This window comes from Dendropsophus ebraccatus, chromosome 12 (assembly GCF_027789765.1).
Source record: "Dendropsophus ebraccatus isolate aDenEbr1 chromosome 12, aDenEbr1.pat, whole genome shotgun sequence".
Lineage (NCBI taxonomy): Eukaryota > Metazoa > Chordata > Amphibia > Anura > Hylidae > Dendropsophus > Dendropsophus ebraccatus.
In genome coordinates this window covers 5,565,761-5,589,389 of record NC_091465.1, presented here as the reverse complement: position 1 = coordinate 5,589,389, position 23,629 = coordinate 5,565,761, and the positions used below count along the sequence as shown (strand labels likewise).

General features: G+C 49.2%; 1 protein-coding gene across 2 annotated transcripts in view; it reads right to left on the bottom strand.

Annotated features, from left to right (window-relative positions):
- The window catches only part of ESPN (espin), a 96,187-nt gene that overhangs the window by 37,793 nt on the left and 34,765 nt on the right, over positions 1-23,629 (bottom strand). The gene's annotated exons all lie outside the window — the stretch shown is intronic.

The following is a 23,629-nucleotide window of genomic DNA, read 5'->3' as shown; positions in this document are numbered from 1 at the left end:
GAGGCTAGCCTATAGATGGGGTGTGAGGCTGGCCTATAGATGGGGTGTGAGGCTGGCCTATAGGTAGGGTGTGAGGCTGGCCTATAGGTGGGGTGTGAGGCTGGCCTATAGGTGGGGTGTGAGGCTGGGCTATAGGTAAGGTGTGAGGCTGTCCTATAGATGGGGTGTGAGGCTAGCCTATAGGAAGGGTGTGAGGCTGGCCTATAGACAGGATGTGAGGCTGGCCTACAGATGGGGTGTGAGGCTGGCCTATAGACAGGGTGTGAGGCTGGCCTATAGGTAAAGTGTGAGGCTGGCCTATAGGTAAAGTGTGAGGCTGGCCTATAGACAGGATGTGAGGCTGGCCTATAGAGAGGGTGTGAGGCTGGCCTATAGATGGGGTGTGAGGCTGGCCTATAGATGGGGTGTGAGGCTGGCCTATAGATGGGGTGTGAGGCTGGCCTATAGATGGGGTGTGAGGCTGGCCTATAGGTAAAGTGTGAGGCTGGCCTATAGACAAAGTGTGAGGCTGGCCTATAGACAGGATGTGAGGCTGGCCTATAGACAGGGTGTGAGGCTGGCCTATAGGTAAAGTGTGAGGCTGGCCTATAGATGGGGTGTGAGGCTAGCCTATAGACGGGGTGTGAGGCTGGCCTATAGATGGGGTGTGAGGCTGGCCTATAGACGGGGTGTGAGGCTGGCCTATAGATGGGGTGTGAGGCTGGCCTATAGGTAGGGTGTGAGGCTGGCCTATAGGTAGGGTGTGAGGCTGGCCTATAGGTGGGGTGTGAGGCTGGGCTATAGGTAAGGTGTGAGGCTGTCCTATAGACGGGGTGTGAGGCTGGCCTATAGATGGGGTGTGAGGCTAGCCTATAGACGGGGTGTGAGGCTGGCCTATAGATGGGGTGTGAGGCTGGCCTATAGGTAGGGTGTGAGGCTGGCCTATAGGTAGGGTGTGAGGCTGGCCTATAGGTGGGGTGTGAGGCTGGGCTATAGGTAAGGTGTGAGGCTGTCCTATAGGTAGGGTGTGAGGCTGGCCTATAGGTAGGGTGTGAGGCTGGCCTATAGGTAGGGTGTGAGGCTAGCCTATAGACAGGGTGTGAGGCTGGCCTATAGACGGGGTGTGAGACTAGCCTATAGGTGGGGTGTGAGGCTGGCCTATAGATGGGGTGTGAGGCTGGCCTATAGGTAGGGTGTGAGGCTAGCCTATAGACAGGATGTGAGGCTGGCCTATAGGTAAAGTGTGAGGCTGGCCTATAGATGGGGTGTGAGGCTGGCCTATAGGTGGGGTGTGAGGCTGGCCTATAGGTAAAGTGTGAGGCTGGCCTATAGATGGGGTGTGAGGCTGGCCTATAGATGGGGTGTGAGGCTGGCCTATAGGTGGGGTGTGAGGCTGGCCTATAGATGGGGTGTGAGGCTGGCCTATAGGTAGGGTGTGAGGCTAGCCTATAGACAGGATGTGAGGCTGGCCTATAGGTAAAGTGTGAGGCTGGCCTATAGATGGGGTGTGAGGCTGGCCTATAGACAGGGTGTGAGACTGTCCTATAGGTAGGGTGTGAGGCTGGCCTATAGATGGGGTGTGAGGCTAGCCTATAGACAGGGTATGAGACTGGCCTATAGACAGGGTGTGAGGCTGGCCTATAGATGGGGTGTGAGACTGTCCTATAGGTAGGGTGTGAGGCTGGCCTATAGATGGGGTGTGAGGCTAGCCTATAGATGGGGTGTGAGGCTGGCCTATAGATGGGGTGTGAGGCTGGCCTATAGGTAGGGTGTGAGGCTGGCCTATAGGTGGGGTGTGAGGCTGGCCTATAGGTGGGGTGTGAGGCTGTCCTATAGATGGGGTGTGAGGCTAGCCTATAGGAAGGGTGTGAGGCTGGCCTATAGACAGGATGTGAGGCTGGCCTACAGATGGGGTGTGAGGCTGGCCTATAGACAGGGTGTGAGGCTGGCCTATAGGTAAAGTGTGAGGCTGGCCTATAGGTAAAGTGTGAGGCTGGCCTATAGACAGGATGTGAGGCTGGCCTATAGACAGGGTGTGAGGCTGGCCTATAGATGGGGTGTGAGGCTGGCCTATAGATGGGGTGTGAGGCTGGCCTATAGATGGGGTGTGAGGCTGGCCTATAGATGGGGTGTGAGGCTGGCCTATAGGTAAAGTGTGAGGCTGGCCTATAGACAAAGTGTGAGGCTGGCCTATAGACAGGATGTGAGGCTGGCCTATAGACAGGGTGTGAGGCTGGCCTATAGGTAAAGTGTGAGGCTGGCCTATAGATGGGGTGTGAGGCTAGCCTATAGACGGGGTGTGAGGCTGGCCTATAGATGGGGTGTGAGGCTAGCCTATAGACGGGGTGTGAGGCTGGCCTATAGATGGGGTGTGAGGCTGGCCTATAGGTAGGGTGTGAGGCTGGCCTATAGGTAGGGTGTGAGGCTGGCCTATAGGTGGGGTGTGAGGCTGGGCTATAGGTAAGGTGTGAGGCTGTCCTATAGACGGGGTGTGAGGCTGGCCTATAGATGGGGTGTGAGGCTAGCCTATAGACGGGGTGTGAGGCTGGCCTATAGATGGGGTGTGAGGCTGGCCTATAGGTAGGGTGTGAGGCTGGCCTATAGGTAGGGTGTGAGGCTGGCCTATAGATGGGGTGTGAGGCTGGCCTATAGGTAGGGTGTGAGGCTAGCCTATAGACAGGATGTGAGGCTGGCCTATAGGTAAAGTGTGAGGCTGGCCTATAGATGGGGTGTGAGGCTGGCCTATAGGTGGGGTGTGAGGCTGGCCTATAGGTAAAGTGTGAGGCTGGCCTATAGATGGGGTGTGAGGCTGGCCTATAGATGGGGTGTGAGGCTGGCCTATAGGTGGGGTGTGAGGCTGGCCTATAGATGGGGTGTGAGGCTGGCCTATAGGTAGGGTGTGAGGCTAGCCTATAGACAGGATGTGAGGCTGGCCTATAGGTAAAGTGTGAGGCTGGCCTATAGATGGGGTGTGAGGCTGGCCTATAGACAGGGTGTGAGACTGTCCTATAGGTAGGGTGTGAGGCTGGCCTATAGATGGGGTGTGAGGCTAGCCTATAGACAGGGTATGAGACTGGCCTATAGACAGGGTGTGAGGCTGGCCTATAGATGGGGTGTGAGACTGTCCTATAGGTAGGGTGTGAGGCTGGCCTATAGATGGGGTGTGAGGCTGGCCTATAGGTAGGGTGTGAGGCTGGCCTATAGACAGGGTGTGAGGCTGGCCTGTACTCTGCTACGTCTGCTTTGGCGCTGACACAGTTAATAGCTCGGGGCCGGGTGTGAACTATACCATAATTAGGTTCCTCTCAGTAAATACTAAGCTGCTGCATGTGTTGAGTTAGGTAAATGAGACTTTCTGACAAACATGTAAAATCCACTTTTTGCATATTTCGTTGGCTTATCGTCAAAGCCGAGACAAGAACCGGATTCTGTATTTACTGATTATCGCACAAAGAGGTTTTATCACTAAGTTCCTCGACGTGTCGGGTTTGTGCACGATGGAGCTGTGATAATACGGCCCGGGGTGACGCGGATACGGGCGAGGTGTCACAGTGTGGACGTTATACCAGGGATTTGTATCCAAAGCCGATACAGTAACTTAAAGACGGGATGTGGATTACCGTAAAGCCGTCACCTGGAGGCGGCCATTATGGGCTCCTATCACAGGACGCTAGTGGTTGTCAGGAGTTTAGCGGCCATTATGGGCCTCTATCACAGGACGTTAGTGGTTGTCAGGAGTTTAGCGGCCATCATGAGCTCCTATCACAGGACGCTAGTGGTTGTCAGGAGTTTAGCGGCCATTATGGGCCTCTATAACAGGACGTTAGTGGTTGTCAGGAGTTTAGCAGCCACTATGGGCCTCTATCACAGGAAGCTAGTGGTTGTCAGGAGTTTAGCGGCCATCATGAGCTCCTATCACAGGACGCTAGTGGTTGTCAGGAGTTTAGCAGCCACTATGGGCCTCTATCACAGGACGTTAGTGGTTGTCAGGAGTTTAGCGGCCATTATGGGCCTCTATAACAGGACGTTAGTGGTTGTCAGGAGTTTAGCAGCCATTATGGGCTCCTATCACAGGACGTTAGTGGTTGTCAGGAGTTTAGCGGCCATTATGGGCTCCTATCACAGGATGTTAGTGGTTGTCAGGAGTTTAGCAGCCATTATGGGCTCCTATCACAGGACGCTAGTGGTTGTCAGGAGTTTAGCAGCCACTATGGGCCTCTATCACAGGACGCTAGTGGTTGTCAGGAGTTAAGCAGCCATTACACTTCTGACACATCCTGCTAGAACCATCTATTTCCATCTCTATTCTTTCAAATCAACTTGTGCCAGAGATTTGTAATTTACTTCTATTAAAAAAAAAAATCTCCATTCTTCCAGTACTTATCAGCTGCTGCATGTCCTGCAGGAAGTGGTGTATTCTCTCCAGTCTGACACAGTGCTCTCTGCTGCCACCTCTGTCCATGTCAGGAACTGTCCAGAGCAGGAGAGGTTTTCTATGGGGATTTGCTGCTGCTCTGGACAGTTCCTGACATGGAATTTCCTTCAGGACATACAGCAGCTGATAAGTACTGGAAGACTGGACATTTTTTAATAGAAGTAAATTACAAATCTCTGGCACCAGACCATTTGAAATATTTTTTTTTTTTGTGAACAACCCTTTTAAGCAGACCCTATCAGAGTCTATAGGCGACGAATAGAAATGTGAGATACGTGTCTTAGCCAGAGCAGATCCTTACATACACATACAGGAAATATGTAATGGCTGACAGATGGGTTGCCATCCTGTTGCCCAGAAACAGCGCCACTGCTGCCCATGGGCTGTATATGGTACTGCAGCTCAGGCCTAGTCCTAAGAGTTAGACAAATATTCAGACAACAATGAAACCAGCCTAAAAGCCGAGAGAACATTGGTGTATACATATGGGGGGGGGGGGACATATAATGCGGAATATGGGCCACAGCAACATCCAGGAGCAGGGTGACATCTAGTACCATAGACAGCCGCTCTGGATCATCATACTGATCCTGCTGAGAGCCATCACATTAGAATACTTCTTATCTCCTCATACTGAGCATGACCAATGCCATAGAGATACTGAGCATGACCAATTTCATAGGGATCCTGAGCATGACCAATGCCATAGAGATACTGAGCATGACCAATGCCATAGAGATACTGAGCATGACCAATGCCATAGAGATACTGAGCATGACCAATGCCATAGAGATACTGAGCATGGCCAATTCCATAGGGATCCTGAGCATGACCAATGCCATAGAGATACTGAGCATGACCAATGCCATAGAGATACTGAGCATGACCAATGCCATAGAGATACTGAGCATGGCCAATTCCATAGGGATCCTGAGCATGACCAATGCCATAGAGATACTGAGCATGACCAATGCCATAGAGATACTGAGCATGACCAATGCCATAGAGATACTGAGCATGACCAATGCCATAGAGATACTGAGCATGACCAATGCCATAGAGATACTGAGCATGACCACTGCCATAGAGATACTGAGCATGACTAATGCCATAGAGATACTGAGCATGGCCAATTTCATAGGGATCCTGAGCATGACCAATGCCATAGAGATACTGAGCATGACCAATGCCATAAAGATACTGAGCATGACCAATGCCATAGAGATACTGAGCATGGCCAATTCCATAGGGATCCTGAGCATGACCAATTTCATAGGGATCCTGAGCATGACCAATTTCATAGGGATCCTGAGCGTGACCAATTTCATAGGGATACTGAGCGTGGCCAATTCCATAGAGATACTGAGCATGACCAATTCCATAGAGATACTGAGCATGACTAATGCCATAGAGATACTGAGCATGGCCAATTCCATAGAGATACTGAGCATGACCAATTCCATAGAGATACTGAGCATAAAATAAAGTAATAAGCCCCTTGTGTATTCTGACCATCCGGACGTTCACACCGCACAGATGCTGCACAGGGGTAAAAACTAATTTCTGGAAATCCGGCTTCCACTACAGAACAGCGCGGAGGTTACTGGAGGATTCTGGATAACATCACCAGGAACCATCGCAACCATATAATATAATAATAATAATCCCAAATAATGGGGAACTTCCAAAACATAAAGCCAATTGAATTAATTGCAAATCACATAAGAAGTCACGAGGCAACGATCAGCGACGGACATAAGATAATGTTACAGGAATACGGAGGATCACAATGAAAGCCACGCGTAAAAGTTGTATCTGAACGTCCGAGAACCAACACAAATAGAACAAAGAACAGAACGATATAAAGTATAGGGGAATATAATGTATAAAGTATAGGGGGATATAATGTATAAAGTATAGAGTGATATAATGTATAAAGTATAGAGTGATATAATGTATAAAGTATAGAGGGATATAATGTATAGAGTGATATAAAGTATAAAGTATTGGGGGATATAGAGTATAATGTATGGAGGGACATAGTGTATATAGTGATATAATGTATAAAGTGATATAATGTATAGAGTGATATAAAGTATAAAGTATTGGGGGATATAGTGTATAATGTATAGAGGGATATAGAGTATAATGTATAGAGGGATATAGTGTATAATGTATAGAGGGATATAGTGTATAGAGTGATATAATGTATATAGTGATATAATGTATATAGTTTCGGTGTTTTGATGCAGTAATTCCTGTATAATTCCCGGCTGCTCGGTGGATACAACCTGAGAATCCAGTTTGTTACCAAAGATACAAGAACCATCACCGACCAGAATGTCCGAAATACAAGCCGCCTCTTACCAAACGCTTCATCCTATCAGTTCTGGATTTCTTACTAAATGACAATATACACTATGAAACAGAGCGCTGGCAGATATTTGGTAATAATATAATAATATTTGACCAGTGATTGATAGTCATTTTTTTTTTCTGGAAAAGCTTTCACTTTTTAAACTCCAACCTACATTATACCGTCCATAAGAATATAATTTAGAGGAAAATTATGTTGTGTTTTATGTCATTTTATGTTTTTTTATGTCACTAAAAACCAAAACATTTCTGAAAAGAAGAAGTGTAGAGAAGTGAGTGTAAATGATGTGTTCCAGTAGGTCACTGCTGTCAGGAGAACCTCAAGTGTTATATAATCCACAAATAATACAGGAATCATCATAAAGAGAATATATAATAAATGCTAAAAAAAAACACCCTGCAAAAAACCAACCCATTTCCTATTTCATTGCTCTTCCATGACACTAATGACCCAGAATGTGCAGCCGTATCCCTCATTACAAACAGTTAATATGTAACCGAGGAAGCTGCGCCCTGCGGAGGATATCACTGCGACCACAGATTAGAATTACCAGGGATATAAAATAAAAGTAGAATAAAGTAGAATAGTGATCTCACCTTTGTGTCCTCCTTGGCTGGTAGTCACCAATATACCTGTCCGCCTGTGACAAGAGTTACATGACACCTGGGCACAGCACACCTGTCTCACTCCGGCCGATCACATTACACCAACTCTCCAATGAGTTACAGGAGGCTGAACCTATGGCATCCCCCTGACATGACATCACTAGTGCTTCTCCAGCCAATCACAGCCAGCGGGATTATACCTCGCCATGCAAAACCAGGACTGAATCATCCACCTGCAACAGCACCAAGCACTACACTGGAGAACGGCCATACAGATGTAGCAGAGCTGAATGCAACTCTCTGGAGCACAACTGTGATAACAGCTTATTGAGCTGTCTAGCTTCTAGTTTTATAACCAGGCAAATCACAAACTCAGCTCTGCAGCATCTGACAACATCAGCTCTGCAGTATCTGACAAACTCAGCTCTGCACCATCTGACAAACTCAGCTCTGCACCATCTGACAAACTCAGCTCTGCACCATCTGACAAACTCAGCTCTGCACCATCTGACAAACTCAGCTCTGCACCATCTGACAAACTCAGCTCTGCACCATCTGACAAACTCAGCTCTGCACCATCTGACAAACTCAGCTCTGCATCATCTAACAACCTCAGCTCTGCACCATCTGACAAACTCAGCTCTGCACCATCTGATAAAAGTCAGCTCTGCACCATCTGACAAACTCAGCTCTGCACCATCTGACAAACTTAGCTCTGCATCATCTGACAAATTTAGCTCTGCATCATCTGACAAACTCAGCTCTGCATCATCTGATAAAATCAGCTCTGCATCATCTGACAAACTCAGCTCTGCATCATCTGATAAACTCAGCTCTGCACCATCTGACAACCTCAGCTCTGCACCATCTGACAACCTCAGCTCTGCACCATCTGACAACCTCAGCTCTGCACCATCTGACAACCTCAGCTCTGCACCATCTGACAACCTCAGCTTGTGGGATGCAAAGTGTAGCAGAGGAACTGTGGCTTTCCACTACAACTAGAACCGGGCCCCCCACCACCATTATGCAGAATTCCCCAGAACACATGACCAGAGGGCCGCCTGGTGACACGCATGGCTGCCGAGGGGTTAAAACAAAAGACAAATATCCGATTAATGAAATATGCAGGGCGAGGAAAAGGAAGCCATTGTTTCAGGGGAAGCGGAGATCAAGGAGGACAAGGAGCAGTTTCACAAGGACCATTCCAGGACCAGGGTCATAATGTGCGTCAGAGAAAAGCAGAGACATAGTAGAAGTACTGATGTAGCAGAGCTGAGCTGTCAATACAGCCAAATGCACAAGCAGAAAAGGTGAATGACAAAATCAGCTCTGCTCCATCTGCATAGAAGGGAGACAGGACTGTGCAGATAGTGATAGTCGTCATCTACTATAAGGAATTAGTGCCAGAATGGCCGACCGCACATCTGCTCCATCCAGAACGGCCGACCATGCGTCTGCTCCATCCAGAACGGCCGACCGTGCGTCTGCTCCATCCAGAACGGCCGACCGCACATCTGCTCCCTCCAGAACGGCCGACCGCATGTCTGCTCCATCCAGAACGGCCGACCGCACGTCTGTTCCATCCAGAATGATCGACCGCATGTTTGCTCCATCCAGAATGGCCGACCGTGCGTCTGCTCCATCCAGAACGGCCGACCGCACGTCTACTCCATCCAGAACGGCCGACCGCACGTCTACTCCATCCAGAACGGCCGACCGCACGTCTGTTCCATCCAGAACGGCCGACCGCACGTCTACTCCATCCAGAACGGCCGACCGCACGTCTGTTCCATCCAGAACGGCCGACCGCACGTCTGCTCCATCCAGAATGGTCGACCGCACGTCTGCTCCATCCAGAATGGTCGACCGCACGTTTGCTCCATCCAGAACGGCCGACCGCGCGTCTGCTCCAGCCAGAATGGCCGACCGCGCGTCTGCTCCATCCAGAATGGCCAACCGCACGTTTGCTCCATCCAGAACGGCCGACCGAGCGTCTGCTCCATCCAGAACGGATGCTCTGGAGGCGGCCCAGCACCCGCAGTGCACCAACATCTTACCACCCCCCCCCCCCCCCCCCCCCCCCGGTGATACCCAGCACCCACAGTGCACCGACATCTTACCCCCCCCCCCACGCCCCCCAGTGATACCCAGCACCCGCAGTGCACCATCTTACTTCCCAGCTTCCGTATTCACCCAGTCCCCCCTTCTGTGTCAGGACTATGAGCTCAGTCATCAAAAAGCGGAATCCTACTGACCTGACAGAAGTGGGAACCGGGCGGGGGATAGAAAAAAGCCCCGAACCATGGGAATCTGTGTGGCGGTCTGCACCAGGCGGTATGAAAAGCTGAATATAAGGGGAGAGGTGGTAAACTGGCTTTCATGCTGCGGCTCCAGTGCAGTGTATAATACTCCAGTGCAGTGTATAATACTCCAGTGCAGCGTATAATACTCCAGTGCAGTGTATAATACTCCAGCGCAGCCTATAATACTCCAGTGCAGTGTAAAATACTCCAGTGCAGGGTATAATACTCCAGTGCAGTGTATAATACTCCAGCGCAGCCTATAATACTCCAGTGCAGTGTATAATACTCCAGTGCAGTGTATAATACTCCAGTGCAGTGTATAATACTCCAGTGCAGGGTATAATACTCCAGTGCAGTGTATAATACTCCAGTGCAGGGTATAATACTCCAGTGCAGGGTATAATACTCCAGTGCAGCGTATAATACTCCAGTGCAGTGTATAATACTCCAGTGCAGTGTATAATACTCCAGTGCAGCGTATAATACTCCAGTGCAGCCTGTAATACTCCAGTGCAGCCTATAATACTCCAGTGCAGCGTATAATACTCCAGTGCACCGTATAATACTCCAGTGCAGCCTATAATACTCCAGTGCAGCCTATAATACTCCAGTGCAGGGTATAAAACTCCAGTGCAGTGTATAATACTCCAGTGCAGGGTATAATACTCCAGTGCAGGGTATAATACTCCAATGCAGCCTATAATACTCCAGTGCAGTGTATAATACTCCAGTGCAGCCTATAATACTCCAGTGCAGCCTATAATACTCCAGTGCAGTGTATAATACTCCAGTGCAGCCTATAATACTCCAGTGCAGCCTATAATACTCCAGTGCAGCCTATAATACTCCAGTGCAGCCTATAATACTCCAGTGCAGGGTATAATACTCCAGTGCAGCCTATAATACTCCAGTGCAGGGTATAATACTCCAGTGCAGGGTATAATACTCCAATGCAGCCTATAATACTCCAGTGCAGCGTATAATACTCCAGTGCAGCCTATAATACTCCAGTGCAGCCTATAATACTCCAGTGCAGCCTATAATACTCCAGTGCAGTGTATAATACTCCAGTGCAGCCTATAATACTCCAGTGCAGCCTATAATACTCCAGTGCAGCGTATAATACTCCAGTACAGCGTATAATACTCCAGTACAGCCTATAATACTCCAGTGCAGGGTATAATACTCCAGTGCAGGGTATAATACTCCAATGCAGCCTATAATACTCCAGTGCAGTGTATAATACTCCAGTGCAGCCTATAATACTCCAGTGCAGCCTATAATACTCCAGTGCAGGGTATAATACTCCAGTGCAGGGTATAATACTCCAATGCAGCCTATAATACTCCAGTGCAGTGTATAATACTCCAGTGCAGCCTATAATACTCCAGTGCAGGGTATAATACTCCAGTGCAGGGTATAATACTCCAGTGCAGTGTATAATACTCCAGTGCAGCGTATAATACTCCAGTACAGCCTATAATACTCCAGTACAGTGTATAATACTCCAGGGGCCACGTCCACAATTTACCTTCCCGGTTGTGACGGAAAATCCCAGTTATATCATTGTAGAATTTTTATTCCGTTTAGCAGCTGGAAGTGGAATTCCAAGAAAATGTGCAAGAAACGTCAGGGGAGAAAACCTTGTCTTATGCAAATCAGACGTAATATCCAGTATATCTCTATACAGCCACTATAATGGTCCAATATAACCACAATATCACAGAAGCAACCTGACAAATAGACTTTACTGTAAATCCCATCGTTGTATGTACACAGCTCCTATACAGTGTCTATGGCTGGAGTGAACCCTGTGTGGTCACATGTTAGTGCCGTATGGTGAGCAGGTCAGAGCTCTACAATGGTGCGGCCCGGCTGTCAGTGCTCCATCCTCTATTACACAGGGAGGTGTGCAGCTGACAGACTATTTGTTGGTGGGTCAAACGACCCAATGGGTCAATGAACGAGCATTTATTCACTAGTCAGCTGATCTCCAACCCCATTAGGCTATGTGCACACAAGAACTGCGCAATGGGCGAGAAAATAGTGATAATCAAAGCTGATTAAACGCGACATGTGAACACATCGGCACTCGCTTTCCTCCGTCGCACTCGCTTTCCTCCGTAAGTGATAAATTGTAACAATATTACTACACATCTCCATAATGTCACAAATATACAGGGACACTGCTGTACATAGCTCTATATACATATATACAGGGACACTGCTGTACATAGCTCTATATACATATATACAGGGACACTGCTGTACATAGCTCTATATACATATATACAGGGACACTGCTGTATATAGCTCTATATACATATATACAGGGACACTGCTGTACATAGCTCTATATACATATATACAGGGACACTGCTGTACATAGCTCTATATACATATATACAGGAACACTGCTGTATATAGCTCTATATACATATATACAGGGACACTGCTGTATATAGCTCTATGTACATATATACAGGGACACTGCTGTACATAGCTCTATATACATATATACAGGGACACTGCTGTACATAGCTCTATATACATATATACAGGAGCAGTGGACAGAGGGGTCCCCGCTCTATACACCCATGATGGAAGTCAGTGAACACAATTACATTACAATGGTGATGATATTGTGTCCCGACCAATGTAACCCAATCCGCCCATTATAGTCCCCGATTCTATAGCGGCCGTAGTGAGTCAATAGCAGCCGGCATTATTATTTTAGCAGCAGCCTCCTGTGTCCCTTCTGTTTGCTGATAAATCCATCACCCAGCAGCAGGCCTGGCCATACACAGAGAGGATGATGGGAAAAAGGAGGTGCAGGACAATGGTAGATTTAAAGGGCATGTCCATGTACAGCTATAATGGTGGGCTAAGTGTCTCCATGGTTACAGATTATCCTCTGAATGGCAGCAGTAGGGTCCCAGAGCAGGCGTGCCTCTACATTTTAGCACAAGCTGGCGTCAGCTACTCTCGTATGTATTACTATGCTCTGGACTGAAGGTTGCTTTCTACTCTTTTGCCACTTGGTGTCTCACTTTTTTTGACTTATTGCACAGCTGAAGGTATTACAAGGGTTAATATTGCACTTATTATTTTTACTGTACCACCAATCCACATGGCCTATCACACACTCAGGGTTAGTTTATTCCAGAAGCTTCCCTACCAATGGGAGAGAAGTCCCATTCACTACTATAAAGCTCCCTGTTACTTCCTGGGGGGGGGGGGGGATTCAGTCAGATCCAGTTATTTGTACAGAATGAGTTGTTCCTGCAGAAGTTTACTCCAGGGCCTGGCCTCCAGGGACATCCACATAGGGACATCTTGCCTACGTCTGTGGTGACTATTATCTATTATCAAGTCAGGACGTTCCAGAAACAGAGGGTTCTTCTGCAGTGGAGCAAAGTGCAGCTAAGGCCGAGGTACTTTCTTGAACTTCTCTTGACCATCCATGGGAACCTTGAGTGGCTAGCTACGCCTGGTTGTCCATGATCTGTCTAGCAGGAGACAGTATCTTACCCCAAACTATTAGTACAAGTATCTTCTATCAAGATTTCTGCAAAGCCAAGTAATCCTGACATAGTTCTGCTACTAATTAGGCGAGGCCCCTCGGGAGCGCTCTAGCCTCCTACAAGTCCAAGACCAAGCCAAACTATACCTTAAAGAGGAACTATCACCAGGTTAGATTAATCTAACCTGCTGGTAGATACCTAATGGGCCATGGGGCACTGAGGATGAAGGTATGTCTCTTACCTTCATCCTTGGCAGCGTTCCTGTGCTGTTTACTCTAAAATCCTCGGCCCAGGAAGCCGTTAGGAGCACTGGGTCCGGGGCTATCTACCTTTAAAGTCGTGTGTCAGTATATCTGGGGGTGGGCATACCACTCCTGGCAACCATGACAAGTGCAGGTTACTGCACCGCCATACTTCTCTCACTTGTTGCTCGGTCTCCAGAGGCGCTTATACTTCTGTCACTTGTTGTGCGGTCTCCAGGGGCGCTTATACTTCTCTCACTTGTTGCTCGGTCTCCAGAGGCGCTTATACTTCTGTCACTTGTTGTGCGGTCTCCAGGGGCGCTTATACTTCTGTCACTTGTTGTGCGGTCTCCAGGGGCGCTTATACTTCTGTCACTTGTTGTGCGGTCTCCAGGGGCGCTTATACTTCTCTCACTTGTTACCTGGTCTCCAGGGGCGCTTATACTTCTGTCACTTGGTCTCCGGGGGCGCTTATACTTCTCTCACTTGTTACCTGTTCTCCAGGGGCGCTTATACTTCTGTCACTTGTTGTGCGGTCTCCAGAGGCGCTTATACTTCTCTCACTTGTTGTGCAGTCTCCAGGGGCGCTTATACTTCTCTCACTTGTTGCTTGGTCTCCGGGGGCGCTTATACTTCTCTCACTTGTTGCTTGGTCTCCAGGGGCGCTTATACTTCTCTCACTTGTTGCTTGGTCTCCAGGGGCGCTTATACTTCTCTCACTTGTTACCTGGTCTCCAGGGGCGCTTATATTTCTCTCACTTGTTGTGCGGTCTCCAGGGGCGCTTATACTTCTCTCACTTGTTGTGCGGTCTCCAGGGGCGCTTATACTTCTCTCACTTGTTGCTTGGTCTCCAGGGGCGCTTATATTTCTCTCACTTGTTGTGCGGTCTCCAGGGGCGCTTATATTTCTCTCACTTGTTACCTGGTCTCCAGGGGGGCTTATACTTCTCTCACTTGTTACCTGGTCTCCAGGGGCGCTTATACTTCTCTCACTTGTTGTGCGGTCTCCAGGGGCGCTTATATTTCTCTCACTTGTTACCTGGTCTCCAGGGGCGCTTATATTTCTCTCACTTGTTACCTGGTCTCCAGGGGCGCTTATACTTCTCTCACTTGTTGTGTGGTCTCCAGGGGTGCTTATACTTCTCTCACTTGTTGCTCGGTCTCCAGAGGCGCTTATACTTCTGTCACTTGTTGTGCGGTCTCCAGGGGCGCTTATACTTCTCTCACTTGTTACCTGGTCTCCAGGGGCGCTTATACTTCTGTCACTTGTTACCTGGTCTCCAGGGGCGCTTATACTTCTCTCACTTGTTGTGTGGTCTCCAGGGGCGCTTATATTTCTCTCACTTGTTACCTGGTCTCCAGGGGCGCTTATACTTCTCTCGTAAAGGTATAAAGATGGCAGAACTTTCTATTATACAGAGCTTAGGCTTTCTTGTCATGTGGACAATGGGAGGTGCGCTGCCCGGTGGTCTATGGCGGCGGCCTGTCATCGCTCATTCTTCGCGGCTCTCTCACGAGGTTTTGTGCCCGGCTCTATTCATTCACACATTCGCTTGCCCATTAGTTTTTTATGCCTCTTTTGATGGAGCCAATAATGGTGTCATTTTCCCGATCGCTCCTTCCTGAAAGGATCAGTATTTAATAGTTAATGAGGAGCGAGCGATGGGGGCGATGATGTGAGCGGCGGCTGGCGGTGGAAGAAGGATGCCCTCCATTAGGTGACTATGCCGGCTAGGACTTACAAAGCATGAGACAGTGAACTTACAAGGACCGCAACAATGGAAGGAAGAAAACAACGCAAACACCGCTATGACCGTGGCGACAATAACTCCACATACCCCACCATCTTACCCAACACACGAGAACCGCAACTCTACACACCCAACACAGGAGCACCGCAACTCCACACACCCCACCATCTTATCCCACACACGAGCACCGCAACTCTACACACCCAACACAGGAGCACCGCAACTCCACACACCCCACCATCTTATCCCACACACGAGCACCGCAACTCTACACACCCAACACATGAGCTCCACAACTCCACACACCCCACCATCTTACCCAACACACGAGCACCGCAACTCTACACACCCAACACAGGAGCTCCGCAACTCCACACACCCCGCCAGCACACCCAACACGGGAGCACCGCAACTCCACACCCCCCACCATCTTACCCAACCCAGGAGCACCGCAACTCCACACACCCCGCCATCACACCCAACACAGGAGCACCGCAACTCCACACACCCCACCATCTTATCCCACACACGAGCACCGCAACTCTACACACCCAACACAGGAGCACCGCAACTTCACACACCCCACCATCTTATCCCACACACGAGCACCGCAACTCTACACACCCAACACATGAGCTCCACAACTCCACACACCCCGCCAGCACACCCAACACGGGAGCACCGCAACTCTACACACCCAACACAGGAGCTCCGCAACTCCACACACCCCACCATCTTACCCAACACACAAGCACCGCAACTCTACACACCCAACACAGGAGCTCCACAACTCCACACACCCCGCCAGCGCACCCAACACACAAGCACCGCAACTCTACACACCCCACCATCTTACCCAACACACGAGCACCGCAACTCTACACACCCAACACAGGAGCTCCACAACTCCACACACCCCGCCAGCGCACCCAACACACAAGCACCGCAACTCTACCACCCAACACGGGAGCACCGCAACTCCACACACCCCACCATCTTACCCAACACGGGAGCACCGCAACTCCACGCACCCCACCATCTTACCCAACACAGGAGCACCGCAACTCCACACACCCCGCCATCACACCCAACACAGGAGCACCGCAACTCCACACACCCCGCCAGCACACCCAACACGGGAGCACCGCAACTCCACACACCCCACCATCGAACCCAACAAGGAAGATCCGCAACTCCACACACCCCGCCATCACACCCAACACAGGAGCACCGCAACTCCACACACCCCGCCATCACACCCAACACAGGAGCACCGCAACTCCACACACCCCGCCAGCACACCCAACACGGGAGCACCGCAACTCCACATACCCCACCATCGAACCCAACAAGGAAGATCCGCAACTCCACACACCCCGCCATCGCACCCAACACGGGAGCACCGCAACTCCACACACCCCGCCATCGCACCCAACACGGGAGATCCGCAACTCCACACACCCCACCATCGCACCCAACACACGAACACTGCAGCTCCACACACACCGCCATCACACCCAACACGGGAGCACCGCAACTCCACACACCCCGCCATCACACCCAACACGGGAGCACCGCAACTCCACACACCCAACATGGGAGCACCGCCCACTGCCCTTACATCAGATACTCCATAGATAGAAGGTTTTCTCAGGTTCTGGGATTTTACATACAAATCTGTTTCCAATAATTCAGCAATTCCAGATATAATAGACAGGCAGGAAGATCAATGACAACCATGTATTAGTATACCAGAGAATTATACTGTGTAGGCTTAAGAAGTTTACAGGTTGTATATAGGATCCATTTATATGAAAAGTTGAGTCACTGTGTACATACATTACATTACTGATCCTGAGTTACATCCTGTATTATACTCCAGAGCTGCACTCACTATTCTGCTGGTGGGGTCACTGTGTGCATACATTACATTACTGGGTCAGGTTCAGGAGATTTGCTCATCATTCCCGGCACATATTACACCTGGTAACTGTCTGGTGACTCTCTGCTGAATGTGAACAGGTCTCTCAGTCTCTATCACTGCTCCCGGCCGCTACCAGACGTCTCATCTCACAGATTCAGGAAGTAGCAATAGAAGTTGTGAGCAAAGTTCAGTCTCCACCCGCGGAGTGAGGAGATAGTGAGAGAAGTGCCTGATAAATGTCAGCTAGAAGAATAGAACTCTAGAACAGTCTACAAGTCCTAAGTATTAATGGCCCTATTACACGTGACGGAATAATTAATCGGCCGTTGCGGACGATAATCATCCTGTGTAATAGAAGGCAACGATCAGCTGACATGAACGATGTCGGCTGATCGATGCCGTCGTTTGTGGGGTGCAGCGGGCAGGAAATGTGCCCCAAGTGCTGGGTTACACATATGGGGGCACCGACCAGTCAGATATGGGGGCACCGATCAGTCAGATACGGGGACACCGACCAGTCAGATACGGGGGCACCGACCAGTCAGATACGGGGACACCGACCAGTCAGATACGGGGACACCGACCAGTCAGATATGGGGGCACCGACCAGTCAGATATGGGGACACCGACCAGTCAGATACAGGGGCACCGACCAGTCAGATACGGGGGGCACCGACCAGTCAGATACGGGGACACCGACCAGTCAGATACGGGGACACCGACCAGTCAGATATGGGGACACCGACCAGTCAGATACGGGGGCACCGACCAGTCAGATACGGGGGGCACCGACCAGTCAGATATGGGGACACCAACCAGTAAGGGTCCAAAAAGGTGGACGGGCTTATCTGGTCCACAAATACAGTCTGGCATTCAGGAACCGTTTAAAGGCAAAGGGCGTCCTGCACACACCATCTGCGCTGCCGCCACTATGTGACCCATGGAGGACGCACACGCACAATCCCCACAATCATGGACCGGGCACTTGTGAGGGGGTTATAAGTCTATGAAGCCTGGACCATGTAATGGCAGATCCTGGGCAGATGCACGGAACATGGCTTCCACACTCACGTACATTGGCCTATACACTTTAACAGGTCCTGTACTGTCCATACCTGCAGATTGTGTGTGTCGGGCCAGGGTCCTTCACCTGGGGAGTAGTTTGCACATTCACTCCCATTTCCCTAGCCATAGCAGAGTAGTTTGTTGGTGCCCACCGCCCCTGGCACCCAGCCACCCTCACCCAGCCTAAACATTACAGGATCAGTGAATTCATTCATTACTTATACAGCACTAATGATTATGTAGTTGCTATAAAAGGGATACTGCAGCGAAAATCTTTTTTTTTTTTTCAAATGAACTGGTTTCAGAAACCTATACAGATTTGTAATTTACGTCTATTTAAAAATCTCCAGCCTTCCAGTACTTATCAGTTGCTGTATGTCCTGCAGGAAGTGGTGTATTCTCTCCAGTCTGACACAGTGCTCTCTGCTGCCATCTCTGTCCATGTCAGGAACTGTCCAGAGCAGCAGCAAATCCCCATAGAGAACCTCTCCTGCTCTGAACAGTTCCTGACATGGACAGAGGTGGCAGCAGAGAGCACTGTGTCAGCCTGGAGAGAATACACCACTTCCTGCAGGACTTACAGCAGCTGATAAGTACTGCAAGACTGGAGATTTTTAAATAGATGTAAACTACAAACATCTATAACTTTCTGACACCAGTCAGTTTGAAAGAAAGAGATTTTTGCCGGAGTACCCCTTTAAAGTAAAAGATCATAGCGCACAATATACACGATGGATCAATTCGATTCTTCTTTCGTATCTTCATTTGACTTTTGAACTGGAAATTAATCTTGGTCCATCTCCGCACGGGGGTTAAATAGCCGCGGCTTCGCGTTACAGAGACACCAGACACTCGTGTATTTATTTTCTACGGCGTTATCTATAGCTTCCGATGCAACGGCGGACAATGCAGCCAGCTCCGAGCAAGACTGCGGCATCCGGAGGCAGAGCCGGCCCCGGAGCACCGCACGTTCCGGCCGTATCATGCACATTGGAGCAGACAGCTATTAGCACTTGGAGCACAAAACTAATCTTCTATCCCAGAGCCCGGCCTCCATTATTCCTATGGACAATGAAATGCTTTGCTAAGCAAGAGACTGCGCTTAATAATTCATCCCGGCCTCCGGCGCTCAGGTTTCCTCCTGCAGACACATAGGTTCATCTAATAGAACTGAAGCATCCGCTATACGCCCCTCGGGTTGCAACACGTTGCAAATTTTTTAATTTTTTAAATTGCTTCTGTAATTTGCAGGACTGCATTGAGGTGGGGTCCAGTTCCCAGGGCTATCCCAATTAGAGAGATGAGAGAGTCGGCCATCAGCTTCCCGCCCGCAGACTCTCCAGCATCTTTCTCTGCCAAGAACACATAAAAGCCCCATTGTCTGCCCCGGCGGCTGTTTACTCACTAGCTCCAGAATGAAAGGACACGTTGGGTACCATTTATCCCAGCAAGGAAGCCTTTGTTACGTGGAGACAAAACACGGGTAAAATAATTAAAGGACTGGGCCAATTTTCAGCCGTCACTTACAATACAGCCATATTCTATATACCTTTATAAGAGAGTGTGTAGGATGTCCTGCTGCAGCAGGTGCAATGCCTCGCAGGTAGCCGGGAACCACACCGAGCTGCTGGGGGGTAGAAAGCTTTACAGGCTTAAAACGCTCTGCATTATTAAAGGGGTATTCCACTCATACATAACTTTTGATGTGTTGCTGCCCATGGTGAGAATAACAATTCCTTGATTACTTGTTATTATCTATCCAGTCTCCTTCCCCCAGTTCTCAGCTACTGCTTTCTGCTGAAGACACAAAAATCTGTGTGTGATCCTTTCTCTCCGTCTCCCCCTCCTCCCCCCTCCCTTCTGAGATGCTGATGTAAACAAGTCCCTGGCTGGCTGTATCTGCAACATTGTAGATTCTTTGTAATGCTGGGAGGATTAATCACAGTGAGTTTATTAGCAACCTCAAATTATCCCTCCCTGCATTACAAAGAAGCTAAAAAGTTGCAGATAAAGCCTGCCAGCCGCCTCAGAAGGAAGGGGGTGGAAGGGGGGACAGACAGAAGGGCTCAAACACAGATTTTGCAGCTCAGAATTGGGGGAAGGAGACTGAATAGATAATAACAAGTATGGAAGGAATTGTTAGTCTCACCATGGACAGCAGCAAATCAAAAGTTATGTCTGAGTGGAATATTCCTTTAACTATGCTTATTGGCATCCATATTGGGTTGGGGCAAGGGGTGGGCCACGTAGGCTGGGAGCTGCCTTATCCAAGACTGTGCATGACTACCTGACACAGGGCCAATCTAAATTATATGAATCCCCTGGAGTTAAAAGAATTCCCTGATTTTACCGTTTAAATCCCATACAAAAAACTTAGACTTCAATCCAGGGAATCCCGGGTCACTACCCTCAGAGTGGTCAGAAAAGCTGTGATTCTTGTGAGGTCAGGACAGGCACAGTTCTCTCAGTACAGTAAATGGGCTGAGGTCAGGACAGGCACAGTTCTCTCAGTACAGTAAATGGGCTGAGGTCAGGACAGGCACAGTTCTCTCAGTACAGTAAATGGGCTGAGGTCAGGACGGGCACAGTTCTCTCAGTACAGTAAATGGGCTGAGGTCAGGACAGGCACAGTTCTCTCAGTACAGTAAATGGGCTGAGGTCAGGACAGGCACAGTTCTCTCAGTACAGTAAATGGGCTGAGGTCAGGACGGGCACAGTTCTCTCAGTACAGTAAATGGGCTGAGGTCAGGACAGGCACAGTTCTCTCAGTACAGTAAATGGGCTGAGGTCAGGACGGGCACAGTTCTCTCAGTACAGTAAGTGGGCTGAGGTCAGGACGGGCACAGTTCTCTCCGTACAGTAAATGGGCTGAGGTCAGGACGGGCACAGTTCTCTCAGTACAGTAAATGGGCTGAGGTCAGGACGGGCACAGTTCTTTTCATACAGTAAATGGGCTGAGGTCAGGAAGGGCACAGTTCTCTCCGTACAGTAAATGGGCTGAGGTCAGGACGGGCACAGTTCTCTCAGTACAGTAAATGGGCTGAGGTCAGGACGGGCACAGTTCTCTTCATACAGTAAATGGGCTGAGGTCAGGACGGGCACAGTTCTCTCAGTACAGTAAATGGGCTGAGGTCAGGACGGGCACAGTTCTCTCCATACTGTAAATGGGCTGAGGTCAGGAAGGGCACAGTTCTCTTCATACAGTAAATGGGCTGAGGTCAGGACAGGCACAGTTCTCTCAGGACAGTAAATGGGCTGAGGTCAGGACGGGCACAGTTCTCTCAGGACAGTAAATGGGCTGAGGTCAGGACGGGCACAGTTCTCTCAGGACAGTAAATGGGCTGAGGTCAGGACGGGCACAGTTCTCTTCATACAGTAAATGGGCTGAGGTCAGGACGGGCACAGTTCTCTCAGTACAGTAAATGGGCTGAGGTCAGGACGGGCACAGTTCTCTCAGTACAGTAAATGGGCTGAGGTCAGGACGGGCACAGTTCTCTCAGTACAGTAAATGGGCTGAGGTCAGGACGGGCACAGTTCTCTCAGTACAGTAAATGGGCTGAGGTCAGGACGGGCACAGTTCTCTCAGTACAGTAAATGGGCTGAGGTCAGGACGGGCACAGTTCTCTCAGTACAGTAAATGGGCTGAGGTCAGGACGGGCACAGTTCTCTCAGTACAGTAAATGGGCTGAGGTCAGGACAGGCACAGTTCCCTCCGTACTGTAAATGGGCTGAGGTCAGGACGGGCACAGTTCTCTTCATACAGTAAATGGGCTGAGGTCAGGACGGGCACAGTTCTCTCCGTACAGTAAATGGGCTGAGGTCAGAACAGGCACAGTTCTCTCCGTACAGTAAATGGGCTGAGGTCAGGACGGGCACAGTTCTCTCCGTACAGTAAATGGGCTGAGGTCAGAACAGGCACAGTTCTCTCCGTACAGTAAATGGGCTGAGGTCAGGACGGGCACAGTTCTCTCAGTACAGAAAATGGGCTGAGGTCAGGACGGGCACAGTTCTCTCAGTACAGTAAATGGGCTGAGGTCAGGACGGGCACAGTTCTCTCAGTACAGTAAATGGGCTGAGGTCAGGACGGGCACAGTTCTCTCAGTACAGTAAATGGGCTGAGGTCAGGACGGGCACAGTTCTCTCCATACATTATATTAATACGATTTATATTATTATATTGGATGGTAATAAAGTTTCTCTGCATGAAACAAAAACCAAAAAAGACTCCCATCAACCCTGTGTTACTTATAGAGAGGAGGGGGACAGGGGGGTCCTCCGGGGTGGATACAGAAGGGACGTCTAGGCTTTGCAGGTTGGGGATCTCCCGATGAAGGTAAAGAGGTGAATGCAAAGTAACAGCCTCCTGCGTGCAATGTGTGGGAAGAGGCCTAAATAGAGCGGAGGCCTTATAGAGCACAACAACATAGAACCCGTCCTTTCTAGAAAGGAGAAGTATTGGATTAGTCAAATTCCGTCAACATGGTACGCAATCTGCAATAGGGGCCTCAAGCCTAGAGTCTGCGCGCGGCCTCCAGCACGGAGTCTGCGCCCGGCCTCCAGCATAGACTCTGCACCTACACACACCTGTACAGTGCAGAGTACAATGAGTGGAGATGCCAGGGAATATCGGTCATAAGATGAGTCATCAAGTATCAGAGGTCGGAAATAAAAGATAGAACCACAACCTCCAATCATCTATCTTGTCTCTATAACTTATCAGAAAGACATTAGATTTCCCCATGACGTGTCCTCCTGACCCTTACAGGGGTTATGCAGGATAGGAGGATAGGAAAAACATGGCTCCCCACCTGGATGTGTGTGGTGTTCACCATCCGCCTATTTATTGGGTGAGATAATAGAGGGGGACGGGATCCCATACACACTGTAGACTGAAGAAGCAAACATGTTAGGAACGGCCGATGCATATAGGGGGGAGTATCCAGGCTTTTACCAGAGCAATTTTTGTGCCATATTAAGTGACTACTCAAAAATAGGTATTTTGTTTTATCAAAAACCTACACAACATTTATTTACACCATAAGAAGAAAGCAAGAATAAAATAAATGCTTTTCGAAAGGTGTCCACAGCCTTAAAGGGGTTCTCCAGCGTTAGAAAAACATGACCACTTTCTCCCAGAGACAGCATTACTCTTGTCTCCAGGTTGGGTGGAGGTTTCCTATTAAGCTCCATTCACTTCAATAACACTGAGTTACAAAACCTGCCCCCAACCTGGAGACAAGAGCAGTGCTGTCTGTGGAAGAAAGCAGCCATGTTTTTTTAATGCTAGATAATCCCTTTAAAGCAAACCATGTCCACTTGCACATTTAAAGGGACTGTGACAGCTAGATTTTTTTTTTTTTCATTTATCAGGGGAAGATACTCAGAAAAGTTCATTTTCTAATCTGTTTCTATTTTCTGATT